Below are 7907 nucleotides of genomic sequence, written 5' to 3'. Positions count from 1 at the left end.
AATTCACTGACACAAGAAAGGTTTTCATGTTACATGCAAGATGCGATGTTCGGTCTCTGTGCTCGTGTCATAGAAGGAAGACACGTAGAGTGTTCCTTAAACAATTGTAAATAATGCAAGTGCCGGCTTCAGCACGCACGCGGGAACAAAACAACGAGGAGGAGGAGGAGGAGTAGGAGCATGTGGCACCGTTTGGCACGGCGAGAAGGGAGACTTGGCAACAGCGCACATGGTCCCTCAGCGAAACGGAACGGCACGACAGCGCCAGTGTTCGAGGGGGCGTGCAAGCAGGCGGACGCTCGAGCTCCCCCTGTCGCCTCGTCTAGTGGAAATTAATGTTATTCCGTGTCGTGCCCGTTCTCGAGCCTCGCAGACAACAGCTCCCTTCCGCACTTCGGTAAGTCCGACCTATGGTCTCCGCCTTCTTCGATTTCGCTCCCGTCTCCCGCCCCACCGCCCGCCCATCATGTAAACTCGAGAAATCTTTGCTGTCATGTGTTCGAAATAAATTTCCACTTCGGCAACTTGGGTCGATGAATTGTTCAGTCCCCCCCCCCACACACACTTCCTTTCCTTTCCCTGTGCTTTCTTTTCTTCATGTGTCCGCCCACCCCCTCTCCGTGCCCCCTCTTCCTCCTCCCCACCCCCCTTTTTTCTTTTCTTTTTGGAAAGTAAAGGCGCGTGGGAAACGGAAGTTGTGTGGTGGTGGTGGTGGTTTCGGGGGCACGTCGGGGATGGGCAGGAGTGGAAGGGTTGTTGCGTGGTTCCCTCGTTAGGCAGACGGGGGGAGGGACCGGTCGCCCAGGGTAGTTGTTGTTGTATCAGCGGGGCATGCATATCCGGCGGTAGCGACTTGTACTGTTCATGGGGCACGTTAGGTCAAGTCCGTCGGATCCCACCAGACTTTTGACCCTATCCCCGGAGGAAAGGGGGCGGTTAATAAGGGACATGGATCTGCGATCTTTGCGAAGAACAACACTTGAGGTGGACGAAGACGGTGTTATGCTACCACGAGAGAGAGAGAGACAGGTCCTCGAAACCTGGGACGGGATACACAACTTGAATGTTGATTTTGTCAGCGAGGTGCTGTTTTCATTGTGACACCCCCCACCCCCACCATCCCCGTCCCACGGTTTGGTAGGCCGAACGGCCGCCCACAGAAGAGTCAGTAATTACGAAGTTGAAAGTCATTCGTCTCTCGACTTAAAAGATTTCGAGGAGTCCACTCACCCAGGGTTGATGTAGATTTAGAATTTGATATTGTCAAATAAATACATTGTGTATCAGAAACTGTCCAACGGGTTTAGCTCCTCTGATTCCTGTGACAGACTTTTGTCCTCTCCCTTCATCCTCGTACCTAACTTAGGACAGCGTGTGTTCTCACTCGAACGAACGAACGAACACACACATGCAGCTGTGCAGCCGTGGGAGTGATGGCAGTCGAATGGAGCAAGCGATCCTTCCTGTGTGTATATGTGTGTGTGTGCGTGTGTGCAGAGCATGTCCCATAAACAGTCCTCATTACTCAAAGGGTCGCATTCAAGGACGTTCGTGGTGTGCCCTGTGGATGTTTTAAAGTTGCCCTACGTTCACCTTCCGGTCTCCTACCCGACGAGAACGTTTTCTCCCTGAGAAAATGACGTCACTTTCTCACGGAGAACGTTCCCCAACCCCCCCCAAGAGAAAATTATGTTATATTCTCATATCTGCGTGGAACGTTTTTAAACATTTTGCGACGGAGGACGGAGGAGGCGGGGACAGCTCGCCACCACGGAGGAAGTGTCAGTTTGTCGCGAGTTCGAATATTCTGGACTTTCGTTGGGAAAAAGTCCTATAGTAAGGGGGACTTGGGTGTAAATGGGACTGGTTTTAGTGCAATAGTGTTTGGGGAAGTCCATGCATGACTAGGAGCCTTCGAAGTCTTAGGACCTTTTGTACCGCATCCTTTGAAGTCCTAGGACCTTTTTTCCCCATCCTTGGAAATCCTAGAACATTTTGTCCCCATCTTTTGAAGTCTTAGGACATTTTGTCCCCATCCTATGAAGTCCTAGGACCTTTTGTACCCCATCCTTTGAAGTCCTAGGACCTTTTGTACCCCATCCGTTGAAGTCCTAGGACCTTTTGAACCCCATCCTTTGAAGTCCTAAGACATTTTGTCCCCATCCTTTGAAATCCTAGGACCTTTTGTCCCCAATCCTTTGAACCCCTAGGACATTTTTTCCCTATCCTTTGAAGTCCTAGAACATTTTGTCCCCATTCTTTGAAGTCCTAGGACATTTTGCCCCTATCCTTTGAAGTCCTAGAACCTTTTGTCCCCATCCTTTGAAGTCCTAGGACCTTTTGTCTCCAATCCCTTGAAGCCCTAGGACCTTTTGTTTCCAATCCTTTGAAGTTCTAGGACCTTTTGTCCCCCATTCTTTGAAATCCTAGAACATTTTGTTCGCATCCTTTAAAGTCCTAGAATATTTTGTCCGCATCCTTTGAAGTCCTAGGACTTTTTGTCACCATCCTTTGAAGTCCTAGGACATTTTGTCCCCATTTTTTGAAGTCCTAGGACTTTTTGTCACCATACTTTGAAGTCCTAGTACATTTTGTCCCCATCCTTTGAAGTCCTAGGACCTTTTGTCCCCAATCCTTTGAAGTCCTAGGACCTTTTGTCCCCAATCCTTTGAAGTCCCAGGATCTTTTGTCCCCAATCCTTTGAAATCCTTGGACCTTTTGTCTCCAATCCTTTGAAGTCCTTAGGACCTTTTGTCTCCAATCCTTTGAAGTCCTAGGACATTTATTCCCTAATCCGTTGAAATCCTAGGATCTTTTGTCCCCATCCTTTGAAATCCTAGAACATTTTATCCCCATTTGAAATCCTTGGATATTTTGTCCCCAATCCTTTGAAGTCCTAGAACATTTCGCCCCCATCCTTTGAAATCCTAGGACCTTTTGTCCCCCATCCTTTGAAATCCTAGGACCTTTTGTTCACAATCCTTCGAAGTCCTATGACTTTTTGTCCCCAATCCTTCGAAATCCTAGGACCTTTTGTCTCCCATCCTATGAAGTGCTTAGGACATTTTGTCCCCATCCTTTGAAGTCCTAGGGCATTTTGGCTCCATCCTTTGAAATCCTAGAACATTTTGTCCCCATCCTATGAAGTCCTAAGACAATTTGTCCCTATCCTTTGAAGTCCTAGAACCATTTGTCATTTGTCCCTATCCTTTGAAGCCCTAGAATAATTTGTCCCTATCCTTTGAAGTCTTAGAACATTTTGTCCCCATCCTTTGAAGTCCTAGGACCTGTTGTCCCCATCCTTTGAAGTCCGAGGACCTTTTGTCCCCAATCCTTCGAAGTCCTAGGACATTTTGTCCCCCATACTATGAAGTGCTTAGGACATTTTGTCCCCACCCTTTGAAGTCCTTAGGGCATTTTGTCCCCACATGTCGAAGGATCTTGAATGCGCTATGTAGAGTTGGATGCTATTTGATTTTGAAAATATATTTCAAAAAAAGGAGAAAATTGTCGAGAGGAGTCATTGGGACACAAGAACAGAGGAGGCTGCAAAAGACCATAAGGCCTACACTAGGCACTTTCATGTCCCTTACCACCTGTCATCCCTGTCCATAAATTAATCAGATCTTCTGAGACATCTGCAGTGATGTTGTGTAACCTCGTCATTGCTGTGACATCGCTCGTCTGGGTATTATGTCATCGATAACGAGCCCTTCTGTACTTGGGTTTGTGTGCTTGTGCATACGAACGTACATGTGTGTGCATGTGTGTACGTATGTACACGTGTGTGTGTGTGTGTGTGTGTGTGTGTGTGTGTGTCGCCGAAAAGATCGAGTCATTGCAGTGCCCAAATTATAATGGGACTTAAGTAATACTAAGCATTCATTTTCGAGTGGAGACAACTTCTTACCCACAAAAGAATGCTGGGCGACTCTGATCCGTAGGGGTGTCATTAAAGTGCCTCAAATATTGAAAAACATAAAGCTTAAGCAGTTAGGATGACCGTACAGGGTTTGCTTTAGGGGAGTTGTTGAGATTGTCTTTACCTCCTCATCTCAGTAACTCCCCCATTGACTCCGTATAAAAAAAAAAAAAAACTCCAATTCTCAACCAGAATAAAGTCTGTAAAGGGGGTTGGACACACGGGATTCGGGATGACCGCCAGTGTGAATTAATGAATGTGGATCATTGCGTTTATTCTATTACTGGCTTTGCATGGAATGTATGGTGACTTGCAGGTCGTTTCATGGTTATTTTATCAAGTCAGGCGGGCCCATCGGACTATGGCTTCAACATTGAAAACCTGCACAATCGATCATTTGTTGCTTTCAGTTTCTTTAAATGGAAAACCCGCAGCCCCACGTTGGATGGCAACTATCCTCAAAACCTCCCACAGACGTCTCTGAGAAGAAACGTTAGATTATTTGTTGTATCATTGTGGGACTTTGTATATCAGCTGCTCAGAGTAGCAGGGAGAGGAGAACAGCTTCTGGTCGTCACTTTACCATGTGATAAGAAGTGTAAGAAGTCAAAGTTGATAAAGAGATCTTGTGCCCAGTCCGGGGATCGAGTGTCAGCCCCTCAGGCCTGCACCTCTTGATGGAGATGAGGGGTGTTGGCGGGCTTTGAAAATGGGCAGATTCGGTTTCCATCTTGCATCACATTCATATACCTGCCATTGGTCCCCAAAACCTGTTCACACACACAAACACAGATACATTTTCCGAGGAATATAAATTTTGCGGGTTCAGTGTTCTGTAAGCATGACGCTTGTATATTACGGCTCGTATTTTCCCCCTTTTGCTTCTGTGTGGAATGAAGGGCATATTTTAGTCATGTCGTTCAGATTAAAGGGATGATACTCCTATTTCATGAGGTTTTAAGGGTATGTAAATGCACGCGTATATATAATATATATTATATATATATATATATATATATATATATATATGATGTATAATATATGGTTTAACGTCACAAACTCTCCCCATCGGAAGGATAGGACGGTGCCTCTTACAGAGGACTTTATAGCGTGGAATTTAATTAACTATTTTGGTTCAACTTCGCCGGTGGCAGGGTTCGAACCGCTATCCACTCGACCTTCGCCGCAAGTAACGACGCCATAACTCGCTCGGCCAGCGAGCTTCCTTATATATATATATATATAATTGTGTGTGTGTAGTGTGTATGTGAAAGGATCGACCGCCTGCTTATTCCCTGGGGAACGATGCATTCTCTCTACCTCCCCCACAGTGGCTTAATCCGGCTTGGTAATGTTGTTTGGAGGGTGTAATGTGCAGGCGAAGTGTCGAGCGCCTTGGAATGTCCCTGGATGTAAACAGATGGAGTCTGAAACCAGTCGAGACGACCCGATCATACTGATGAGTTGCCACTATTGAAGTGAAACGCCTGTATACTACTGTCGTTTCGGAAGGCGTTCGGGAACAGACGGAAATGAGATTTGAACAGGACTCGAACCCGGGATTGCCGCGTTGGAAACAGGAAAGCTAACCACCGGGGCTCGTTTATGTGCGTGTATTAATGTAGCTGTCGTTAGGGGATCTTATTCAGCCGAGGGGAAAAACCTCTCTGCAGCGATAGGGTTGATTGAATGGGATTTTTTTTTTCTCCCGTTGCTCAGAATTTCTTGGATCATCAGTGTCCAGGACGGACGCATAGGCTGCTAATGGTTTGCAGACAGCTCAGCGAAAAAAGGCTTCGGGAGGCTCTCTCTCTCTCTCTCTCTCTCTCTCTCTCTCTCTCTCTCTTTCTCTCTCTCTCTCTCTCTCTCTCTTTCTCTCTCTCTTACACACACGCTCCCTCTCATTATATATATATATATATATATATATATATATGTATATATATATATATATATATATATATATATATATAATTTCTAAAAAGAATGTAGTAGCACATTTGTAAATGACACACAGGAAACCCACAGTCGGAGAAAATAAACTTCGAATAAAGAAGATTCCTATATTTCGGCTATCAACTGTAGCCCTCTTCAGGAAAGTTTATTTTCTCCGACTGTGGGTTTCCTGTGTGTCACATATATATATATTTATATATATATATATATATATATATATATATATATATATATATATATATATATATATATATATATATATACATATACACACACACACACACACACACACACACACACACACACACACACACACACACACACACACACACACACACACACACACACACACACACACACACATTTCTCTCCCTATATGTTCAGTCTCTGTACTAATGAAGATCTCACGTTGTACAAGAAAGTACCTCTATCTCCCACCCTTTCACTCGTTCTCTCTCTCTCTCTCTCTCTCTCTCTCTCTCTCTCTCTCTCTCTCTCCTTATATGTTCAGTCTCTTTACTGATGGAGATCTCACGTTGTACAAGCAAGTACCTCTATCTCTCACCCTTTCACTCGTTCTCTCTCTCTGTCTCTCTCCCTCTCTCTCTCTCTCTCTCTCTCTCTCTCTCTCTCTCTCTCTCTCTCTCTCTCTCTCTCCCTCTCTCTCTCTCTCTCTGTGTGTCTCCTCTCTCCCTCTCTCTCTCTCTCTCTCTCTCTCTCTCTCTCTCTCTCTCTCTCTCTCTCTCTCTTTCTATCTCATATGTTCAGCCCCTGTACTAATGGAGATCTCACGTTGTACAAGCAAGTACCTCTATCTCTCACCATTTCACTCTCTCTCTCTCTCTCTCTCTCTCTCTCTCTCTATCCCATATGTTCAGTCCCTGTACTAATGGAGATCTCACGTTGCACAAGCAAGTACCTGTATCTCTCACCCTTTCACTCGTTCTCTCTCTCTCACCCTTTCTCTCTCTCTCTCTCTCTCTCTCTCTCTCTCTCTCTCTCTCTCTCTCTCTCTCTCTCTCTCTCTCTCTCTGTTATTATTCATCTCTGTCTCTTTCCCACCATGACGTACTCACACCCAGATTGACCCCAGGATCCAGAACAAATGTGACCCTTAGACAGGAACTCGTTCCTGTATGATTTTCGTTTTAGTCACCACCAGACGATTTTATTACGTGACGCAGGGGAATATCTGCTGTGTAAGAGTGAACAGTGTGTGTGTGTGTTACTGGAGCCAAGAGTTGATCTTTAAATTCTAGCCTCTTGGGGAACTAGGGTCTCGACTGAGTCGAATTCCTGGCAGCTAGGAGAACGCGATTCGTGAAATGCGTCAGAAGGGGGCTTCAGAAGAGAGAGAGAGAGAGGGAGAAACGGAGAGAGAGAGAGAGAGAAACGGAGAGAGAGAGAGAGAGAAACGGAGAGAGAGAGAGAGAGAGAGAGAGAGAGAGAGAGAGAGAAACGGAGAGAGAGAGAGAGAGAGAGGGAGAAAGAAGAACTTTTTGCGTCTTATTCTGGCGAATGCATGACGATATAATTGTGCTGAAAATACGTCAAGGACTGAATACTGTGTTGATGAATTTGATCAATTTAGTGACGCCTCTTTATCAAGTCTGGCGCCAGGTGATGTTATTCAGCGCAAAGGGTGGATGGGGATGGTGCCATGGCCAGTGGTGCTCCTCCGCTTCTATCCCTCCCCCGCTGTTTTTTTTTTTTTTTTTTTTTACGTGTTTGGCCAAAGGTAGGCCGTATGCGCTCCTTTGTAATACCTTTGTGAGTAATCATTGCTGATTTTATTTTACATTTTGATCGTTACTGTGACATTACAGTATACTCTTTCTCTACCTGGTAAACTAATAATGATATCTCTCCCCCTCTCTATCTCTCCCTCTCTCACTCTCTTTGTTGTTCACAACATTGTTTCCAGTATGATTTCATGATGCTGTGAATTATGTATTTGGTACCGATTTCTCCCTCTCTCTCTCTCTGTTGTTCACAAAAAAAAAAAAAATCCAGTAAGGTTTCATGATGC

At 45.2% G+C, this 7907-nt stretch overlaps 1 protein-coding gene across 2 annotated transcripts in view; it reads left to right on the top strand.

The window, feature by feature from the left end:
• The first annotated feature begins 253 nt into the window (after positions 1-253).
• Positions 254-7907, top strand: part of LOC143028533 (chondroitin sulfate N-acetylgalactosaminyltransferase 1-like) — a 492873-nt gene continuing 485219 nt past the window's right edge. For both annotated transcript variants that reach the window (XM_076190790.1, XM_076190789.1), the window contains exon 1: positions 254-397. The gene's annotated coding sequence lies outside the window, so the exon portion shown is untranslated. The remainder of the gene's footprint in view (positions 398-7907) is intronic.

This window comes from Oratosquilla oratoria, chromosome 9 (assembly GCF_046742065.1).
Source record: "Oratosquilla oratoria isolate Oo_2021 chromosome 9, ASM4674206v1, whole genome shotgun sequence".
In the NCBI taxonomy this organism is placed as follows: Eukaryota; Metazoa; Arthropoda; class Malacostraca; order Stomatopoda; family Squillidae; genus Oratosquilla; species Oratosquilla oratoria.
Note: the sequence above shows the minus strand (reverse complement) of the source record. Positions and strands in the feature narration are given on the sequence as shown.